The sequence below is a fragment of the Selaginella moellendorffii genome, unplaced genomic scaffold, assembly GCF_000143415.4.
Source record: "Selaginella moellendorffii unplaced genomic scaffold, v1.0 SELMOscaffold_30, whole genome shotgun sequence".
NCBI lineage: Eukaryota > Viridiplantae > Streptophyta > Lycopodiopsida > Selaginellales > Selaginellaceae > Selaginella > Selaginella moellendorffii.
In genome coordinates, this window is record NW_003314291.1 from 1,861,905 (window position 1) to 1,873,036 (window position 11,132).

An 11,132-nucleotide genomic window follows, 5' to 3' on the forward strand; every position below is an offset into this window, starting at 1 on the left:
CAGGAACTCTCCAGTGGTGCTTCCAAACTGACTTGAGGTTGAGACTGGGGCCAAGGGGCCTTGGGTGGGAGTGAGCATAGACTCGGGTAGTGCCAGAGAGGCCACCCAAGGAAGTGCTCAAGAGCAACTCCCACTCCCGAAAGGGAAACCGACTGCGGTGCTCCTAGCTCATGTGGAGTGGTTCCCCACTTGAGTACCTTGTGGCTCATTGGTCCTTGCCCTTCCTAGGGGCTTGGGCCTTCCCTTCAGGATGGAAGTGGGGGGGGGGGGGGGATAGAGATACCCATACTGGGCCGTTAGGCCACAGTGTTTCCCCCCAGCATCCCGAAGCAAGTGTTGCACCCAAGGCTTGGGATTTAAAGGGTCCCATGATCAAGCTTTGTCATACCAAGGAATGTTAGGAACCTGGAGGCTTGGTGTGCTTAGCTGTTTGTGCCTATGGGGAATGTAGTCAAACCTTAAGTCCAGTCTAACCCAGGGAGGGGGATTAGGAGAGATTTGAGAATCTATGGATGGATGGCTAAAGCTCCATTGCTCGTGCAGTGAATAGCTGAAACCAAGTAGGACCAAGTTGGAGTTAGTACAATAGGTGGGAACCTTGGCGAGGGAACTTAGCAAAAACCAAGGCAGTGTTGGTCGGATAGTCGACGTAAGCTGGAAAATGAACACGACAGGGTCGGGGTCCACATTTAGCAAAGGGGCCAAACCAAGGGGAACATATAGCAAAGGTAAATTCAAAAAAAGTTTCTCTAAGAATGAGTCCTCGGGGTTCCGGAAAGGCAGATCAAGTGGCCAGCAAGCAAGTATATGGGGGAGTCAAGCAAAAAGAGATAAACCCATAGATAAGAAGGGCAAGTTAGTTAGCAGCATGGGAAACAACGTATGCTACAATAGCGGTGAAGCGGGACACTTTTCGAGGGAATGTCCCTACCCAAAGAAGGCCAGAGCCAATATGGCCATTAAGTCGGGTGAAATCCAAACTAAGGTATGTGATCTAGTCCCTAACTCGAAGTTACTCATTACACGAGCAACATTGGTAGAGAGTCATTCGCGACATCTACTAGCCCTCCGAGGGAACCTCGAAGGTAGCTTTGTTAAGATCCTTATTGACACAGGTGCTTTAGATAATTTTGTGGCTGCAAACATAGTTTGGCAAGCCGGACTAACGGTGCAGCGGCTAGGCAAACCAAGGACTATAGAGTTTGTTCAAGGCAGCCAAAGCACTGATGAGGTACTTCGACAAAAGTAGGGACATCGAAAGTAGACATGGATTTCACCGTGTTGGACATGGCAGGATTTGACATAATATTAGGGATGGATTGGTTCAATTGGTTCGTGGTAGCCCTGCATGGACAAAGTAGAAACCTTGTGGTATTAGCGAATGCCCAAGGAAGAAGATCTAGGGTGGAGGCCCAGGATCTAAAGGTAAGGCAATGCAAGGCCAAAGATTCCTGCCTAAACCTAGTGTCCAGAAGAGGACAACTCACTAAAGGAACCAAGGCAGCATTTTTGTGCTTACTCTCGGTGAAGAGTGACAAAAAGACAGGAATGGAAGAAGTACCTTTAGTGATCCAGCGGGTGTTGGACCAATTCCAGGATACCATGCCAGAGGAGCTACCAGCAGGGTTGCCCCCCGCACGACCGATAGAACATAAGATTGAGCTGGTCAAGGGTGCTAAGGCAATGGTTCATCCCCCCTATCATTTGAACGAAAAGGAACTCGAGGAGCTCAAGTGCCAACTAGAAGAGTTGGTGGACAAAGGGTATGTTAGGTTGAGCAAGTTGCTATATGGGGCGCTAGTGTTATTTGTGAAAAAGAAAGATGGATCTATATGCATGTGCATAGACTACCGGTTGCTCAACAAATATACAAAAAAGAACAAGTACCCTTTGCCAAGGATTGAGGATTTGTTCGATAGGTTAGGAAATGCAAAATACTTCTTGAGGATTGACGTAAGGTCAGGATACTACCAGATCAGGGTAGCAGAGGAAGATGTCGAGAAGACAACCTGTTGAACAAGGTATGGGAGCTTTGAGTTTCTAGTGATGCCCTTTGGGCTATGCAATGCGCCGGCAACATTTTCGGCGTTGATGAACCACATCCTTGTACCCTATCTGGATCACTTCGTGGTCGTCTATATTAACAACATCCTGATCTATAGCGAAACGCTAGAAGAGTATGTCAAACACTTGACGAAAGTGTTTGAGAAACTAAGGGAACATCAGCTGTATGCCAAAGAGAGCAAATCTGACTTTGCTCAAGAAGAGGTAAAGTTTCTCAGGCATATAGTGGGCAAGGACAGGCTCAAGGTGGACCCTGAGAAGGTCCAAGCAATCCAGGAATGGGAACGACCAATGAATGTAAACGAGTTAAGGGCATTTTTGGGGCTATGCAACTACTACCGAAAGTTTATCAAACACTATTCGAGAGTAGCCCTGCTCTTAATGGACCAAACGGGAAAAGGGAAGATAGTATGGACAGCACAATATGAGGCAACATTTGTCCACCTCAAAGGGAAGTTGAGGAAAGCTCCCGTGTTGGCGTTACCAGACTTTGGTAAGGACTTTGAGGTAGAAATGGATGCTTCGGACTTTGTGTTGGGCACAGTTTTGAAGCAAAACAACCATCCAGTAGCGTTCTTTTCAAAGAAGTTGGACAAGGCTTAGCGGAAGTAGCCTACCCACGAGAAGGAATTGTATACGGTGGTCAAGGCACTCAAGGAGTGGCGACACTACCTTGGGAGACACTTCAAGATTTACACGGACAATGTGGCAACAAAACACTTCTTGTCATAGCCCAACTTAAGAGGGAAATAGGGTCAGTGGGCCAATGCTTTGGCCGAGTTTGATTGCAAGATTTTGTACAAGCTTGGGAAGAGCAACATCATGGCGGATGTGCTAAGTCGAAAAGTGAGCTTGAAGTTAGCGTTATCCAGCACGACAGCAACCTTTTGGGATGATATGTGGACAGCATATGAGAACGATGGTCTAGCACAAGAAGTGTTGTTGAGGAATCTAGAGGCACGGGAAACTCACCAGAGAGGTGAGCTACCATGGGAAGAGAAAACGGGCTATGCGGAATGCAACAGACTCATTTATTACAAGCAAATGAGAAAACGGGCTATGCGGAATGCAACAAACTCATTTATTACAAGCAAATGAGCGTGTATGTTCCAGAAGGGGAACTAAGGAAGGTAGCCTTAGAAGAGTGTTATGATGGACCTCTTGTGGGACATGGCAGAGTGCCCAAGATGATAGGCTTACTCAAGAGGAAGTACCACTAGCCAGATATGGCTAAGGACATCCAAAACTATGTAAAGACATGTCCAACATGTTAGCAGGTCAAAGCCATGACTAAAGCGAGTGGGGGCTTGTTACAAAACATCCCAATTCCAGATCATCCGTGGAAATGTCTTACGATAGACTTCATCATGGGACTCCCCCCAAGCGAAGGGTTCGATGCAATATTTATGGTGGTGAACCGATTTTCGAAGATGGCAAATTTCATACCCACCACAACGAAAGTGGATGCGGAAGGTGTGGCGAAGCTGTTCTTCGAACAATTGGTTCGAGTGCGGGGAAGGCCAGAAGAGATCATCTCAGATCAAGATAAGATCTTCACCTGTAAGTTTTTGAGAACTCTCCTGGAATAGTATCGCACCAAGTTGAAATTCAGCACAGCCTATGGGTATTAAATCAAGTTTGATGGCACTAACACTTCTTGATAGACGGACAAACAGAAAGGGTGAATAAGCAATTGAAGGATTATTTGCAATGCTATGTCTCGGGAGACCAAACCGATTAGGTAAGTCATTTGGGACTTGTGGAAATGTGTTATAACAACTCACCACATTCGAGTATCAGGGTGAGTCTATGGGAAGTCATCAATGGGCAAGCTATTGAAGGTCCTGTGGAGCTCGGCGTGGGCGAGTATCATGGAGAGTACCACAAATATTGCATCGAACCCCTTGCTTGGGGGGAGTCCCGTGATGAAGTCCATTGTAAGACATTTCCACGGACGATCTGGAATTGGGATGCTTTGTAACAAGCCTTCACTAGCCTTAGTCACGGCTTTGACCTGCTGATATGTTGGACATGTCTTTACATAGTCTTGGACATCCTTAACCATATCTGGCCAGCTATACTTCCTCTTGAGTAAACTCATCATTTTGGGCACTCCACCATGTCCCGCAAGAGGTTCGTCATGACACTCTTCTAAGGCTACCTTCCTTAGTTCCCCTTTTGGAACATACACCCTCGTTTGTTTATAATAAATGAGTCCATTGCACTTCATATAACCTGTTTTCTCTTCTGTTGGCAACTCACCTCTTTGGTGAGCTTCCCACACCTCGAGGTTCCTTAGCAACACTTCTTGTGGTAGACCATTGTTCTCATATGCTGTCCGCACATAATCCCAAAAGGTTGTTATCATGCTGGATATCACCAACTTCAAGCTCGCTTTTCGATTTAGAGCATCTGCCACGATGTTGCTCTTCCTAGCCTTATACAGAATCTCGCAATCAAACTCGGCCAAAGTATTGGCCCACTGACCTTCTTTCCCTCTCAGGTCGGGCTATGACAAGAAGTGTTTCATTGCCACATTGTCTGTGTAAACCTTGAAGTGTCTCACAAGGTAGTGTCTTCACTCCTTGAGAACCTTGACCACCGCATACAATTCCTTCTTGTGAGCAAGCCACTTCTGCTAAGCTTTGTCCAACTTCTTTGAGAAGAACACTATTGGATGGTTGTCTTGCTTCAACACTACATCCAACACAAAGTCTGAAGCATCCATTTCTACCTCAAAGTCCTTACCAAAATCTGGTAATGCCAACATGGGAGCCTTTCTCAACTTCCCTTTGAAGTGGACAAATGCCGCCTCACATTCCACTCTTCCCTTTTTCTGTTTGGTCCATCAAAGGCAAAGGTACTCTCAAATAATGTTTGATAAACTTTCAATAGTAGTTGCATAGCCCCAAAAATGCCCTTAACTCATGTACATTCATTGGTCGTTCCCATTTCTGGATTGCTTGGACCTTCTCAGGGTCCATCTTGAGCCCGTCCTTGCCCACCATATGCCCAAGAAACTTTACCTCTTGTTGAGCAAAGTCACATTTGCTCTCTTTAGCATACAACTATTGTTCCCTTAGTTTTTCAAACACCTTTGTCAAGTGTTCAGCATACTCCTCTAGCGTTTCGTTATAGATCAGGATGTCGTTAATATAGACGACCACGAAATGATCCAGATAGGGTGCAAGGATGTGGTTCATTAGCGCCGAAAACATTGTCGGCATATTGCACAACCCAAAGGGCATCACCAAAAACTTAAAGCTCCCATACTTTGTTCGACATGTTGTCTTCTTGAAATTTTCCTCTGCTACCCTAATTTGGTAGTATCTTGACCTTAGGTCAATCCTCGAGAAGTATTTTGCCTTTCCCAACCTATCGAACAGGTCCTCAATCTTTGGCAAATGGTATTTGTTCTTCTTTATATACTTGTTGAGCAACCAGTTGAGCAACGAAGCATTAGCCATCCATCCACAAATTCCTAAATCTCTCCCAATCCCCCTCCCTGAGTTAAACTCGACTTAAGGTTTGGCTACACTCCCCAAAGGCACAAGCAGCCAAGCACACCAAGCCTTCAGGTTCTTAACATCCTTTGTTACAACAAAACTTGATCATGGGACCCTCTAAATCCCAAGCCTTGGGTGTGACACTTGCTTCGGGACGCTGGGGGAATACATTGTGGCCTAACAACCCGGTATGGGTACCTTTACCCCCCCACTTTCATCCCGAAGGGAAGGCCCAAGCCCCTAGGAAGGGCGAGGACTAATGACCCGCAAGGTACTCAAGTGGGGCATCACTCCATATAAGCTAAGAGCACCGCAGTCGGTTTCCCTTTCGGGAGTGGGAGTTGCTCTTGAGCACTTCCTTGGGTGGCCCCTCCAGCACCACCCGAGTCCATGCTCACTCCCACCTAAGGCCCCTTGGCCCTAATCTCAACCTCAAGTCAATTTGGAAGCACCACTGAAGAGTTCCTTCAAGACTAGTTCCTAGACCTCATTATCCCTACTATATTTTTGGAACCCCTTGCAGCCTTGCCCCCCCCCCCCGGGAGACACATGCTTTGGGCTTTCACCCCTCAACCTATATTAGTACTCCTCGGACTTGATCTAGGACCCGACCTCGGACTCGGTCTCAGACTCGATTTCGGACCTGACCTCGGACCCGATCTCAGACTCGAACTCAAACTCGACCTCGGACTTAGTCTTGGACCTGATCTCAAATCTCAAACTCTGTCTCGAACTCAGTCTTGAACTCGGTCTCAGAGTCGGCCTCGAAGTTGATCTCGTACTCTATCTCGAACTCAGTCTCAAAGTCGGTCTTGGACTCGATCTCAAACTCAGCCCCATTTGATAAAATTTTTATCATTTCGGTCATGCTTTCAGGGATCCTTTAGCCTACAAAAGCTCTATTTCATTAAAGTGGGATTTATTCAGTAAAATGGGACTAGGTACAAATTTTCAAGTATTTGAAAATGACGTGAAATTATATGTTTTTTGTCTAGGGGCTAGACATATCTGGGGCATGGTGACTAGCGCGGTGACCTTATGTCCAGATTGAGTCCATCTAGTTGTATAATAAATCTCATTGTCAAGGTGAACAAGCCGAATCTGAAGCTAAAGAAGAGCGATGGCATGCGCGCACACACTATTTGTTTGTTCATTGAGCGTGTGGTGAGCTTTCCAAGATGAACATCATTCCTATTAGCCAGACATATAACTTAATGGTGAGAACATTTAGATATTATTCAATGTTATCTTTTTCTAACGAATCTAATTGTGAAGGTGTAGCAAGAGGCATTGCTAGTCTGGAGAAGTCATTTAACTCATTTGACCCTTAGTGTATTTTCATGAAACTAAATAACATTCATATTATTAAGGAATTTCTCTAGTACCTTTTTTTTACGACATAGAGGCTTGCATTTCTTTCAAAGGTGATTTAGTAAAAGGCCTGAGGGCACATGCCATTCTATTTCTCAGACCGGTATTAAGATATACTAGTGCAAAGGGAAAAAGGTATTTGGTGATCAAGTAAATGGCATGAGGGCACACGCCATTATAAGCCTAAGCGCTAGTGGACACCTCCTTTTTGGTACTCTCAGCAGTACTATCATCCTTCTCCGGGTCAGTTGTTTTGCTTTGGATTGTTGTCTCTGACGTTACTGGGGCGTTCTCGATAGTTGTTAATGTTGCCGTTTGTTCAGAAAAATGATCACCTGGAGTATAGTACGGGGAGTTTGGAAGACTTATATATTCTACATCTTCACCTATCTCCTTCTCCGTCTCCTTTTCTGCCTCACTTACAGATTTTGTGCTTGCCATGAGAACGCTCTTCACCCTAAAATATGGAGTTCGTTGTGTTATAAAAGGAAACCAACACACACGCTGCAAGGGAATGATGGTACATAAAGCACGTAAGCCCACAATATGGGTTTATGTGCCATTAATATGGGCCACACGCCATATTATTAGATTTATGCACGTGTGATTGGTAAATGCATATGTCACATCATCTTTGTTTTACCTCACACACTATATCAAGCCTCCTCTGATTCAGATTCGGATTGTTCACCTTGAAATAAAATACATTAGAAACTTTGTAAAGGAATATTAATGAATCTCACCTTGAACCCGAGTTATGAATGCTCTTGCTGCATCTCTTGCATGGTCTGGCAAGGTGATGGTGGCACTCTGCTTCCGCATCCAACCATGCACAACATTATCCACCGATATGCTCATGCTGGGATCCCTTGGATTCAGCACCCATCTCTTTTCTAGGCAATCCTTCGTATATCCGGAACTTGGCTTGAACCACTCCACAGTTACATTGAAGGACTTAGTTTCCGCGTCCTCCTCTGCATCAGTGATGCAGCGCCCCACCCATATCATTTGTTTTTTATTACTTGGTCTGACAAGCACAACCATTCCTTTGCAGACCTGTACTGGATTGAATGCTGAATCCGGCTTCTTGTTCCTCGGCCCACAATAGTGATCCTCAACATCGTTATCTGTCACTGCATTTCCAGAGGACATTGTTCCGCTACTATCTGGTGCTCTGGGTTCTGGCCAAAAGGACTCTTCCAATTCTTCATATACAACCGGCCCATTTTGGATAGCAGATATAATCTTCTCCCAGTATTCGAGCAAAGGCTTGCACCTCTGAAAATAGGATTCTCCACCAAACACCAACCCCCTCTTCCAGAAGGCAATATGCTGTCTAATCCCGGCCACTATACTTTCCTGGTCTTTGAGTCCATCCGGGTGCATCGGCCGTGGGGAATCCTGAGGAATCATAGGTTCCCCAGTTATGGGATCTCTCTTGAAGAGTTCAATGCCGTCCACTGGCAGCCACACTGTGTCCCATTCTCTCATCTTGTACCTCATCACTGGAGCACCGTCACACATGCTGAAATGAAACTGAAGAGGCTTGGAGTGGCCAATCAGCGTTTCGGATCCATCCCTGATGTAGCCTCTTACAAACCCCTTAAAGTCTGGAACCTTTGTCAGAAGTGCAGCTTCAACAGTGCCTTTGATGCAATTTTGGAATTCATCGTAGAGTTGTGGGAGGGTGAGGACATTGGATCGCCGGAGGGACTCTGCCAGGTGACTGAACATGGCATCGACGTCTTCATGAGTGTGCCCAACCATGAGAAAGCCAAGTGTAACCATTTCAAATATGCCTTTGGCAACAAGCATCGCCAAGTACGCGAAGATGTACATGTTTTTGTTCTCACTGCCAGCATTGTCTGTTTGGAGCAGAAGATGGGGTGGAAGGCCACATCGGCCGCAAGAACTTCCTTGAGATTCTGCTTCGTTTGGATGAGGCTGTGCATTCACCGGGCGACCAGCCTCGTCGGAATGGCATGAGGCCTCACGTGATAACCCTACAATCTGACGGCCAACATATTCACTGGGATGGCATGGGGCCCCACGCGATACTGCAAGCCTTTGCTCCTCCTCCAGCTGAACCCTGTATGGGGTTCGATCGACAAGGGCCTTATGCAAGGGTTGGCCGTTCAGCTCAGTCTGCGCACTTTGCAGAGACCTTAAGTGTTTTGCTAGGGACGCAATCATCATGTTTGCACCCCCGCCACCCCATAGAGGTACAAAGAAGTTCCCATAGTTCTGGGCACCATGCCCATGAGCGATTATGCCAAACAGAGACACAGGCAGCTGCATGGATGAAGAGATTGCCTTGGGGGCAGGATTGAGTCGAGGTAAGCACGTCTTTTTCTGGTCCATTTTGTCGTGGATGATGCAGAGGTAAGAGTCAGGTCTCTCCATGGAGAGAATCCTGTTATGATAATATGCAGTCCTGCAGCTTCTCTGCTCGATGTTGTGGTCGAGCCGCCTTCTAACCAACGTCTCTTGCTCTTGAGCGCTACAAGAATTCTTCGACAAAGCCATTTTGATAGCAGTGCACTCGTCACACTTTGAAAAGCTGGAGTACTTTCCTATACTCACATCCCTGAACCTGTTGCTCCACAATCTACTAAATCTAGATTGGCTCAGCTTCCTGTAGCCATTACTCTGGAGTTCCCGATTCACATCTTCCAATATGGCCCCCTTGGTATACATGGAAGGGAGAACTCGTTGGGTGTCTCGTGTTCCATCTTCCAAGAGGCGGGTTTTATGTGGTTGCTGCTCGCTACATGTCTCGACAAACCTCTTGAAGATTGCCTCTCCATATACAACATGACCCCTGGTTTTGTGCGTACCGTCGTTCCCATGGACTGCCTGTTGAACCCTTTGTTCCTCGAACTCAGTTTTGATTCTGTAGAATGTGCTTCGAGGGACTCCATAAATGATTCTCCATGCCTTCATGCAGACCAAACCCCTCTGGAAGACCATGCCCCCCACCTGATGTTCTGAAGCATCAACAGATGACCGTAATGCCTCATACACAAAATTGCGAGCTGCCTTCCAGGACAATGTCTTGTATCTTGCTCTCTCCTCTTCAATAGCATCCCAATCAGCATGTTGACAGCACCTCCTCTTGCAACAAGCAACTGTCGAGACCATTCGAACCTCCATCGCCATTTTCTGCCTTTTCGGTTCGTTGCTCAGATCCCTTTGGCTGCGCTTTAGGAAGGTGTACTTTCTTTTCCCATGAAGAGATGTTCTGTCATCAGTTGTAGTGGTGTTTGATTGTGAATCCTTCACATTCTCAAACACTAAGTGCCTCAATTTCCACCGCACAATGCTTCCAATAGTCAGACTGTTTTCTTCTGTGTCAACAACCTCTAAAATCGCAACTCCAATATCATCCTAGCCCAATTCTTGATTAGCAACCGCATCTCTTGGATCGACAACTGTGGCTAAGCCCTCAGCTACCACCTCCCCCTCGGGGTTGTTTAGAAACACTTTTGCCTGAATCCATGTAGCACGGTTCTTAAGATCCACGGAGGGAACATGCGTCGCACTTGCGCGGTCCCCAACATCTGCTTTCTTCTGAAGATTTTTCAAGGCAACAACAACATTTACCCCGACGACCATCTCTCCTCGTTCAATAGCGACCACATTCCCATCGAAGACAGTCTCTACTGATACAGCAGCATTGCCTTCCCCAAGCCTTTCACAGTGTATAACAAAGTTCCGATCCATAGACACAAGGGTCCCTTTTGCAACTCTCTTCCCACCATTCAAAATGTAAACCTTTTCCCCAACCCTGAAGGCCATTCTGAAAGTGTAGAAAAGAAGTTAAGACCATACAAAAAATGATTGGAGAATGGCCTAAATCATAACATACCAAACAACCTCAATAGCATGAGGCCACATGCCATTATTCAAACATGCTATTGACACCCACGTGAAATTTCGCATTCACAAAATTGGCATGAGCCCTCATGCCATTAGTGGTACCACTAATGGCATGAGGCCTCACGCTATCTTTGGCCCCTGCTAGCCTGTTGCTATATTCCTTTTGCCTTGCTGCAACTGTATATATTTTTGTGTGCGTGACTAGTCACCCATACAAAAATATAACAGACCAGGAACCAGGCATACCGAATATCGCCATAACTTAGTAGCCGCACCAAATAAAATGCCGCCCGCAGCCCGCAACAACTCACA